Source organism: Ptiloglossa arizonensis, chromosome 1, assembly GCF_051014685.1.
Source record: "Ptiloglossa arizonensis isolate GNS036 chromosome 1, iyPtiAriz1_principal, whole genome shotgun sequence".
Classification (NCBI taxonomy): Eukaryota; Metazoa; Arthropoda; class Insecta; order Hymenoptera; family Colletidae; genus Ptiloglossa; species Ptiloglossa arizonensis.
In genome coordinates this window covers 21,340,848-21,352,699 of record NC_135048.1, presented here as the reverse complement: position 1 = coordinate 21,352,699, position 11,852 = coordinate 21,340,848, and the positions used below count along the sequence as shown (strand labels likewise).

The following is an 11,852-nucleotide window of genomic DNA, read 5'->3' as shown; positions in this document are numbered from 1 at the left end:
CGCACGCGTATTACCGACGTTCCCGGGGTATCACTGTGTCTATCTTCGCGTCGCCACGTCGCGAAGGAATGAAGGGATCGCGTACGATTGCGGTTCAATCATGCTGCTTGGTAAGCCTAACGCGTCGTCGCTGCCGAATGATAGATACGACGAACTGTCGCAAGTGGGGAAAGCAGTGACACCTGAAAGACGGAAATAGACGTAACTGTTGAAATGCGTCGCGCGGTATGTTGCCAAGCGTACCTTCCTCAATAGAGGTTAGAATTCCACTGATTCGCGATCGAGCTACTACATCAACAATCGGAAATTATGCACGAATGTTTAACTCATTGTCAGTGCCTTTTATCGGGTTTGTTTCACTTTGTCGATGAATATCAGTTATGGTGACTTTATAAATATTTAGATTTGCGAAAAGTGTGTGCCGCGGTTGCACAATGAACGACTTCTACTTCTCGTCACACGCCAATTTAATATTGCATGACCGACACGTCCATCGCAATATTAATAAGTGCAAGCAATTGGCTACTTAACCTTTTATTTGGGTCACTTCGACTGAAAATGGAAGGGTCGCTTTTACTGACATTTCAACGAACTATTCAATTTACGTATAATTATACATAAGTCGGTAAATTTGATGAGAATTACTATATCAGAAAGTTATTAAAATCTAATTTTTTCTTTCAAGTCTAATTAACTTAAACAGCATTCAAGGGTTAAATTGAATTCAATATTTGCGGAAAGGTGTACAAGAGCTATTATAAAGGCAGCTGGATTTAAAACATAAGTTGTAAGTGCTTGGTGGTGGTACAAATATAATTAAGTATTCATTTTGAAATCAATTTCTTTATAAATGATTGAAGTTCCAAGTTGCTACTAATACGTTTCAGTATGGGTAAATTGCTGGGACAAAATTCTCGGATTAGTTAATTTTAGAAGTTTTTTCGTTTGGAAATGGTAACAATAGTTTATATTATTGATTGACCTATTTAATCCATTTCAGCAAAGTGATCATTTTTAATGAGCATTTTCAGATACTATTGAGGGCCAAACAGAATTGTTCTGAAATAATTGAAGGTCTTGTTAGTTAGAATTATAACTTTCGACTCCTTTCTAATTTATAGCTTAAGGACATGGATTCCACAAGCATATTCTAGAGACATGCCTCGCTAATGATATTCCTTCACACAGTTTTTCTTGGCTTCCAAAAGTATTAAACTACTCCTTATGGTATTTGTATGCTCAACTTCCGGTTTAGAGTTGACTTCCGGTTTAAGCTTGACTTCCGGTATAGCCATAACTACCGGTTTGGTCCTCCACTTCCGATATAGCTCCACCTACCGGCTTAGTCCTCCACTTCCGGTTGGTACCGGAAGTCCTCTGGTAACGAGATTCCTCCACTTCCGGTTTGGTCCTTCACTTCCGGTTTGGTAACGGAAGTCCGGTTTGGTCCTCAACTTCCGCGTTGGTCCTCCACTTCCGGTTTGGTGCTCCACTACCGGTTTGGTTCTCCACTTCCGGTTTGGTACCGGAAGTCCTCTGGTAACGAGATTCCTCAACTTCCGGTTGGTACCGGAAGTCTTCCGGCTGGTACCGGAAGTCCTCAACTTCCGGTTGGCACCGGAAGTCCTCTGGTACCGGAAGTCCTCAACTTCCGGTTGGTACCGGAAGTCCTCAACTTCCGGTACCAGAGGACTTCCGGTACCAGAGGACTTCCGGTACCAACCGGAAGTTGAGGACTTCCGGTACCAACCGGAAGTTGAGGACTTCCGGTACCAACCGGAAGTTGAGGACTTCCGGTACCAGAGGACTTCCGGTACCAGCCGGAAGACTTCCGGTACCAACCGGAAGTTGAGGACTTCCGGTACCAGAGGACTTCCGGTACCAACCGGAAGTTGAGGACTTCCGGTACCAGAGGACTTCCGGTGCCAACCGGAAGTTGAGGACTTCCGGTACCAACCGGAAGTTGAGGACTTCCGGTACCAACCGGAAGTTGAGGACTTCCGGTACCAGAGGACTTCCGGTACCAACCGGAAGTTGAGGACTTCCGGTACCAGAGGACTTCCGGTACCAAACGGAAGTTGAGGACTTCCGGTACCAGAGGACTTCCGGTACCAACCGGAAGTTGAGGACTTCCGGTACCAGAGGACTTCCGGTACCAACCGGAAGTTGAGGACTTCCGGTACCAGAGGACTTCCGGTACCAACCGGAAGTTGAGGACTTCCGGTACCAACCGGAAGTTGAGGACTTCCGGTACCAGAGGACTTCCGGTACCAACCGGAAGTTGAGGACTTCCGGTACCAGAGGACTTCCGGTACCAACCGGAAGTTGAGGACTTCCGGTACCAGAGGACTTCCGGTACCAACCGGAAGTTGAGGACTTCCGGTACCAGAGGACTTCCGGTACCAACCGGAAGTTGAGGACTTCCGGTACCAGAGGACTTCCGGTACCAACCGGAAGTTGAGGACTTCCGGTACCAACCGGAAGTTGAGGACTTCCGGTACCAGAGGACTTCCGGTGCCAACCGGAAGTTGAGGACTTCCGGTACCAACCGGAAGTTGAGGACTTCCGGTACCAGAGGACTTCCGGTACCAACCGGAAGTTGAGGACTTCCGGTACCAGAGGACTTCCGGTGCCAACCGGAAGTTGAGGACTTCCGGTACCAGAGGACTTCCGGTACCAACCGGAAGTTGAGGACTTCCGGTACCAACCGGAAGTTGAGGACTTCCGGTACCAGAGGACTTCCGGTACCAACCGGAAGTTGAGGACTTCCGGTACCAGAGGACTTCCGGTACCAACCGGAAGTTGAGGACTTCCGGTACCAGAGGACTTCCGGTACCGGAAGTCCGGTTTGGTCCTCAACTTCCGGCTTGGTACCAGAAGTCCGGTTTGGTACCGGAGTTCCGGCTTGGTCCTCCACTTCCGATTTGGTACCGGACTGCCGGTTTGGTCCTCCACTTCCGGTTTGGTCCCCGACTTCCGGTTTGGTCCCCGACTTCCGGTTTGGTCCCCGACTTCCGGTTTAGTCCTCAACTTCCGGTTTGGTTCTCATCTACCGGTTTGGTTCCCGACTTCCGGTTTGGTCCCCCACTTCCGGTTTGGCCCCCGACTTCCGGTTTGGTCCTCCATTTCCGGTATGGTCCTCAACTTTCAGTTATTATATGGTGTGGTATTGTCTTACGCATATCTTTACAGTTGATCCTATAAGTAATAAATTTATAAAGTACACAAATCTTGCCAATATGCGAATAACGTGAACAAATTTTTGTCAAAGCCATAGATACCGGTGTAAGGTATTTGATATTCCTAAATTCGCTACTTTGATACATTCCATAAGTATTAGAATATCAAACTGCTTATTACATAGTGCGTTAAGAAAACGATCAGCAGTTATTGCATTGGGAAAATACTCTGGCACTCGATCCTTCCGTCGGATTAAAAATTTTCAAAAATTCTTTGCATCAATCGTTTTGTTCCATTTTCGGGTGATCGCACAGTCAAATTGTATTGTAAAATTGTGCCACGTTCAATGTTACAATATACACTGCTTCCTAAACGTTAATCCCGTAAGATTAGAAAAGAGGTTGTCGCACACCCATGATTCGTATCTTCGTGTTGTCGTTGGAACAATTGCGATTTATGTCCCGAGAATAATCTGAATCGGGGATCTCTATGAAAATGGGTTAATTAGTGGTTGAATCCGAGGAGGTAGCCTCGAACAGCTTCGAGTCGCATGCGTTTCACTCGGGAGGGACCATGTTAACAACGCGTTCCAACCACTTGTCGGACAAGCTAGCGTAAATCGACGATATTCTTCGATGTTCAACCTGCGCTTCATGGCTGATTCTAATCGCAGGAAACTCCAGTTTGCGTGCACGCGCACCCATATACACACACATACGTACGCATACCGGTATACGTCGTCTAGATTCAATCTGCTGATATTCGAGTCTCGTGAAATAGTGGAGTCGCAAACAGCCATGCCGATGTTGATTAATGATCGACCACGTCCTTCTGACGGTCGTTCTCACGTTTCTGCTTCCGCATGTTGGGCTTGACACTATTATGCGCAGTGGCCACTGCGCAAATTTCTTACTTTCACGTTTAGTAAGTAGCGATACGAGCGGAACACCTGTTTCAAATTTGTCTTTTCAATCGATCCGTTTCAATGCACATTTACGAAGTATTTGACATTCATCGATGTGTATTTTTCCGCCGTCGGAGATCTTTAAAGGAGGAAAAGCGCTCGAAAAATTCAATGAAAGAAGAATTTTTAGTTGCTGTTCCAAAATTTAAGCATCGACATAGATGGCACTGCATACGATTCGAAAGGTGATACGATAATAGATGAGTTTCCTGTGTAAATTGTGATCTGTAAAATTAATGTATGAAATTGCCAATAAATAGAGCGTAATTTGCAACAACGATTCGAGCTACGATCGAGAGACCAGTTGAATTCAGGTTCTTTCTCAAAGGTACTCTCGTCTATTAAATAAACAATTAAGTTCCGATCGGGGAGTGTCTCTTTTTAGCATTGATCGGTAGCGAATCGAGTCACTGTGGCGGATCGATAATTAATTACTCGACGATCGAACCAATCGAACAGCTTTAAACTCAATTATCTCGTGAACGAAGTTCGCGTGGCTCGAATCGTTATTGCAAAATACCATTCAAATTCAACTCGTGTTTAACAATTCGAAGTAGCCTGAACGTACAGCGGCCGGAGAGTTTCAATGCTACGAAGAAACGGGTCATTCTGATCACATCTTGGCAATTAAGAATTGAACAATTGAATATTTATACGATACACCGCATAAGATTATAACAATTAACGAATGGTACAGAAAGCTTCTTTGTAAATTAGAATTAGAAAGTGCATCTCGTCGACCATTAATAACGAGGATCCTTTCTAGTTTTATCAGATTCAAGAGATGACGTTAACGATAAAACTGTTAGCTGAACCGTTCAACGACAAACTGTTCATTCACTTTCTTAACAACCAAGACAATTCAAGGTAATAGAGATTCCACTTTGTATTCCGTCGATCTTCCATAAGTTTTCAAATCGACGTGATATTCGGATTATTCGGATCGTTCGATAGTAATGCAGTTGGTGGAGATTGGCACGAGAGTTCTAACCTTTTATTTCCAATGAGAAAATTATCAAATTAAATACAACCCCGCATTTTGCAAAAGGAAAGCAAACTGTATCTATCACGGTTAACGTTTCGAAAAATAACAACGTCAAGTTTCTTTGTATCTCACTAGACTTATTTTGAAAAAATTAACGGTGGTTCCACGTTGTAACTCGTGGAAAGTAATACCCTGTGAAGAAATTACTGCGTTCGATCAAGCGTCGCGGATTCTCGGAGACCAAAGTTTGACGCGTTAGAAAACTTTTAGAAGCGACGATGCTGCATTCTGAAGATACTGGGGAAAGTGCCGCGTCGTTTTTCACAGTTTTGTTATCGAAACTCGTTTTTTGCCTTCCCCATACGGTGACAAGATCCTTCGCGTTCTCTGGCATCCTTCCATCTTCTTTCGAAAATAATCTCACCTATTCACGAGAATGTCTAGTTTACGTCTAGGACTCGTTCGTTCCTTGGTCTGACCGCGATCCTTTTGAAAGCGAAATGACGTGGAGTGATCTGCCGTCAAAACATATAATTCACAAACACAACGATAACTAGGTAACTATAACTCGTTAGTTATTGCTTAGCAATCATTCGTGAGAATGTGTGGTGTATACCAAGGATCGACTTAAACCTTGACCGAGCCACGATTCTTTCGAAAGGGAAATAGTCTGTCATCGAAACACCTAACCCAGATAAAGTGATAAATAGTCGACTACGAGTCGCTAGTCAATGCTTACCAATTATTCGTGAGAATGTGTGGTGTGTATCAACGATCCACTTAGACCTTGACCGAGCCACGATCCTTTCGAAAGGGAAATAGTCTGCCACCGAAACACCTAACCCAGATAAAGTGATAACTGGTCGACTACGAGTCGCTAGGTACAGCTTAGCAATCGTTCGTGAGAACGTGTGACGTGTGTCAAGGATCCATTTAGGCCTTGACCGAGCCACGATCCTTTCGAAAGGGAAATAGTCTGTCACCGAAACACCTAACCCAGATAAAGTGATAACTGGTTGACTACGAGTCGCTAGGTAGAGCTTAGCAATCGTTCGTGAGAACGTGTGACGTGTGTCAAGGATCCATTTAGGCCTTGACCGAGCCACGATCCTTTCGAAAGCGAAATAGTCTACGAAAACACGCTCAAAGTACATACACGAATAATAATGGTATTTAGAGACTATCGATGAACGATACGTGCTCGAGGAGAATCGCTGACTGCGGTGCGGACGGTTCAGCGATTTGACGTGGAATGGCTCATACGTAACCATAGCATTGCTACCAGTGGCACGTGACCTCGTTGCCTTAATCTAGCCCAGCCGTCGGTCGTCGTACTCTTCGTAATGTTTCTGATCGGGTGTACGCGATCACCGTCGGTGTCTACTAGCGAAATACGAGGAGAGAGAAAAAGAAAAAAAAAAACAAAAGAAGAAAAATAACGTCGAATCGGAAATCGTTGCACTGTTTCACGGTAATTCGCTTCACGTTCACACATTCCGTCGCGCAAAGGGAGAAAAAAGAAAAGGAATACGCACCGACTTTCCATTCTTTATGGAATGCAATCTCATGATACGGACTTTCTATGCTCTTCTGCACCTCTCACCTGGGCTCCACCCTTCCGGCCGATTATCATTCCCGATCGGTTCTTACGTTTTTCGCGGTCTATTGTGGAGAGCTACCGACGATTCTTGGATTCAACTCACACCGCTTCGGGGGAAATTGTGCTCGTCCAGTTTCGTCGCCGGTCGTTCCACTTGTCGCGCTTGTTTTCAGTCGTTGGAAATATCCCGACATTCTATTTTACAATTTAGCACGTTGTCGTTCGAAATATTGGATCCGTTCGCGAGTACACGTTGGCTGAATTTTCGGACGAGTGGAGCGGGAAGTCGCCAACTGGACCGTAGCTTACGTTGGACCGGAGGAAATTTATTTTGTCCAATTGGCAACACGCTCCGACTGTTCTCATCGTTTATCGATTGGTTCGAGTTAGAACACTACTGGTTGGATCGATTACACGTTACAAGTAAAAGTAATCGGGCTTCGTATTAGTACTCAAGAATTCGTACGAGTACCGAGGAATTGACACTTCGTGCTTACGTTGGGTCTGTGATAATTTATTTTGCGCGATTGGTAATACAATTTCACCGTCTTTACCATTTATCATTTTCCAAATTAGAACACTACTGGTTGGAACGATTATACCTTACGAATGGAAGTAATCGGGTTTCGTATTAGTACTCAAGAATTCGTACGAGTACCGAGGAATTGACACTTCGTGCTTACGTTGGGTCTGTGATAATTTATTTTGCGCGATTGGTAATACAATTTCACCGTCTTTACCATTTATCATTTTCCAAATTAGAACACTACTGGTTGGAACGATTATACCTTACGAATGGAAGTAATCGGGTTTCGTATTAGTACTCAAGAATTCGTACGAGTACCGAGGAATTGACACTTCGTGCTTACATTGGGTCTGTGATAATTTATTTTGTGCGATTGGTAATACAATTTCACCGTTTTTACCATTTATCATTTTCCAAATTAGAACACTACTAGTTAAAACGATTATACCTTACGAGTGGAAGTAATCGGGCTTCGTATTAGTACTCAAGAATTCGTACAAGTACCGAGGGAGTGACACTTAGCATTAGTATCGAAGCAGTCCGACTTGATATTAATTACGAAGCAACGAGTACATCGTTGGGTCGATGAAAGTCAATTACCACCGCGATACACGCGTATTGTTGGATTAATCCGAAGCTTAATCGTCAAGGCTAATTCAACGAGCATATCCGTCGAACTTGGCCGGGCATTATGGAATAAATCGATTAACTTTATTAAAGACCCTCCGGACATTACGGACGATTTAAGAGAAAACTCGAACCGAGCCACGTTCGGTTCTAACGATTCGTAAATTCGTGGGAATTACAGCGAATCGATAGGTCAATCGACGTTCGATTAGCAGTTAATAAATCGCGGACAGTTCGCATCTAAATATAGCACCGAGTAATTTATTTTCATTCTTAATGATACTAGAAAGTAGGTAATAAACGTACGAGGATGCGGGACTATAATAGATTCGTCGACCGTATACGGTATGTTTCGCGAAAAAAATACTGCAATTATATTTTATGTGAAACGGTTGGCGCACGTGCCGTGTATTAGCGCCCGGATTCAGAAAATTCTTTCTACAACTCAATTAAAGAAATTATCATTCCACGTATGTGTCTCTTGAGTCAGTGATCGTTCGGATGCGATCGCTGACTACGACGATCGACGGATACGTGCGATACAATTTGTCGTACAATCCGTACAATTGTACGATACGTACAATCCAACTCGGACGAGAGATAAACAATTTGATCTTTTTATCCGATGGATCATCGCTATTGGAAAGATCTTGAAACGATTATCAAAGTCTAATCGACCTCGGAAAAGATTGCACAATCTATAATAAATTGTAAAACATATGTCCGTGTCTTATCCTTCGCGTTAATAGATTCCAACATTAACTCGTTTCACACAGATCCAAGTAAACGGTAATCATTCACTTATTCACTTCTGAACAACAATCTTTCAAACGCGTTACGATCTCGACGTTGTGTACAGGTTGTTCCACATTTTGAAAGAACAGATCCCCGTTTTCAAGCGACAATTTTCACCCCGGATTGGAGCGATACAATCCTCCCCGTACACTGTTTACGTTTCTCCAGCGCGAGCTGGTGACTCGCGTAACACTTGTACGAACAAAAGCGAGAATAAAAATTTCTGATAGTTTTTATCATCAATTTTCATCGCCACATTATCCACGTATTTATATCCACGAGGTTCTCCCGATAAAAAGAAGTGTAAACGCTACCCTATTAATTACGTATAAATCGTTTTGGAATTCCTCGAATGGGTACGCTTCGATTTATTTTCATCGCGATACGAGACAGATCAATCGCGAAGGATTAACGTTTTTTCTTTTTCTTTTTTTTTTTTCGTACGGAGTGTGCGCGTCGTAAAGTCAAATTTCCGATCGGTCGAATTCACCAGTGACCCGTGTCAACGTGTCGTTGGAACGCGACAAAAAGGATCGTCGCCGGGATATTTTCCCCGCGATCGAATAAACCAAGTCGAAGACGACGGCTGTTTCGGCCAGACGACATTACCGGGTCTCCGACTCGTTTCTTGTCACACGCAGTCGGCGTGCCTTTATCCGTGACCACGTACGCGCGCACACACCGCCGTCAGTTGTATACGTGGTACGGACGGTCGTGCACACGGGGAGTCGAGAAGCCGAAGAACGCAGATTGCTAGAGGCGCTGTTCCGGTGACCTACTCTACGATTATCACTCACTATAGCCGATCGCCGGTGCAGGTGCGTGTGCGTTAACTAGCGTTGCCAACTATACCTCGTCGAGGAAAGGAGGACGCGGGACGTAATCAAATAAACGTTTTCGGTCGTTTTGTTCGACTCGGTGTCGCGCCTCGGAAGCCTCTCCTCTTGGATTAGGGGCGTTTAGTCACCTAATATTGCCGCGTTCGCGAACCACCCACTTAACCCATTTGCATCGCACGAAAGAATGCCTTTGTCGTCGATTTATTTTTTATTATTGAATCTATCTTCGAGAAGTAACGCAAACTTAATATTTCGGCGATTTTTGGAAGATACCATTTGCATTGTACGAAAGAATGGAAAATATATCTTTGTCGTCGATTTATTTTTTATTATTGAATCTACCTTCGAGAAGTAACGCAAACTTAATATTTCGGCGATTTTTGGAAGATACCATTTGCATCGTACGAAAGAATGGAAAATATATCTTTGTCGTCGATTTATTTTTTATTATTGAATCTACCTTCGAGAAGTAACGCAAACTTAATATTTCGCCGATTTTTGGAGGATGAAAATAAAAAAGGAAGTATATATGGGTATTCTTTTGTACCTTTTGTTTGGTAATAATACTCCGTTTTTATAGAATAGCTTTGATTTTTATACGGTAGATACATTTCGGTAACAAATCGGTGAATAAATATAAAAATAGTTTTAGTAACAGGGCAATTCCATAAATATGAAATGGAACATTTTTTAAACGGAATTTAATCGTGTTATCCTGTTTCCAGTCATAACTATTTATGTACCAGTGACGATGATCAGAAGAATTGCGTATATGTACGTTATTGATGCGAATGGGTTAATTCGAGCAAAAATATGCGTGTCACGAACGAGTACAGTTTATCGAACGATTCGACTATTCGTTGCGATAGAACGTATAAATATTTAATCCGAGACACGACACGAAAGCTTATATTTGTCACAGCAAAGAGAACAATAGTTTCTTTGTTTTATGATACATTATATTCACTGCACTGTATTTGTACAAAAATTCTGGAAATCGGTAACAAACGGCGTTAAATCGATTTAAGAACTTTGTACATTTTCAAAATAATATTTTTCAAGAAATGAAGACCGATAGCAAAAAAATATTCCACAAGGTAAGAGCAATAAGTTTTTCGACAGTCTCGATTCAACGTTTAAGCTTTTTTAAGCATTTAACGTTAAGCACTTTAAAAGTGGACGAAAGGCTTCGTTGTAAACAATAATAACTCAGGTAGAATTCATAGAGAAACGAACGATTCAAATATTTATTCCGCGTATCGACATACGGGGCAACTAATTAAATAAAGCGAATCCGTTTAGCCAGAAGATGTGTATATATGTTAAATGTCAGTTCAGCACGAACATATGTACAATATACGTATTTATTGTATTCACCTAAAGAGGAATACGATCGGTCAAAGTTTCGTTCCACATATTGGGTCAGTCTTTACGTGACATGGCACGGTATTATGGTACACCATGGTATCGTATTTTGGTACACCCTGTACAACACCAGTCAACGTCGAGAGTTATGCCCTGCTTTTTCGTTAGAAAGTTGACGTCTCGTTTGTTTTTGTTCCTTTTTAACGAACGTTTGAAGTGATGCTAGACGTCAAAGAACAACTTCCATCGAGTCGAATAGTTGGTCGAACGTTGATATTTCATATCGAATTTACTTGAAATACCGGCAACATTCTTCATAAATCGTCCAACTTCGTTTCTGCTTTTACCTTCGGTTTCTTCAATTATTTTCAGAAGCAATTTCACCGTACCGCTATATATTCAATTTCACTCGCGCAGCTTTTTTTACAATACGGAAATCCAATATCGATAGCGGCTTCCACCGGGCTATCGTAAGCCATTTATTTGCAAACACAATGCATATTTGATTCTCTCGGCTTTAACTCATTAAGTATCGATATTCTGTTTAGAGGGGGCCCGGAGGAAGCATTTTTTTAACCGTATTAAAATTTATTCGAAGCACGTTACACCGCGCTGTAATATCTCTACATTTTCATCCTACGTTACAAATAAAAATACATTTCAATTCACTTCATTGATCCAGCATGGAATACTTCCAGAATTCGATACAAGTGACTCTGTATCTTACGTTACGATAATTGTTCATCGAAAGAAATATTGATAGAAATCTACTATTCGTTATTTTACACCGTTATACAAGTGTAGATTATCGAATAATATTTACGAATATCAGCGTTTTGTTTACGGGAGCTGTTGAAAATTATTTTCCTCGTTCGGTCAAGCATTTTTGAATACTTTGTGTAAAAAAAAAGGTTGATTTTGAAAAAGCAATATTTTGATACTTCACGGATCAAGTGGCACCGTATTTCGCT

At 42.5% G+C, this 11,852-nt stretch overlaps 1 long non-coding RNA gene across 1 annotated transcript; it reads right to left on the bottom strand.

Moving 5' to 3' along the window:
* Positions 1 to 39: 39 nt before the first annotated feature.
* On the bottom strand, positions 40 to 583 carry LOC143147224 (uncharacterized). Its single transcript, XR_012992199.1, has 3 exons — positions 532 to 583; positions 244 to 288; positions 40 to 182 (listed from the first exon to the last, which is right to left on the bottom strand). It is a non-coding gene; the product is annotated as an uncharacterized LOC143147224 (long non-coding RNA).
* Positions 584 to 11,852: the final 11,269 nt, after the last annotated feature.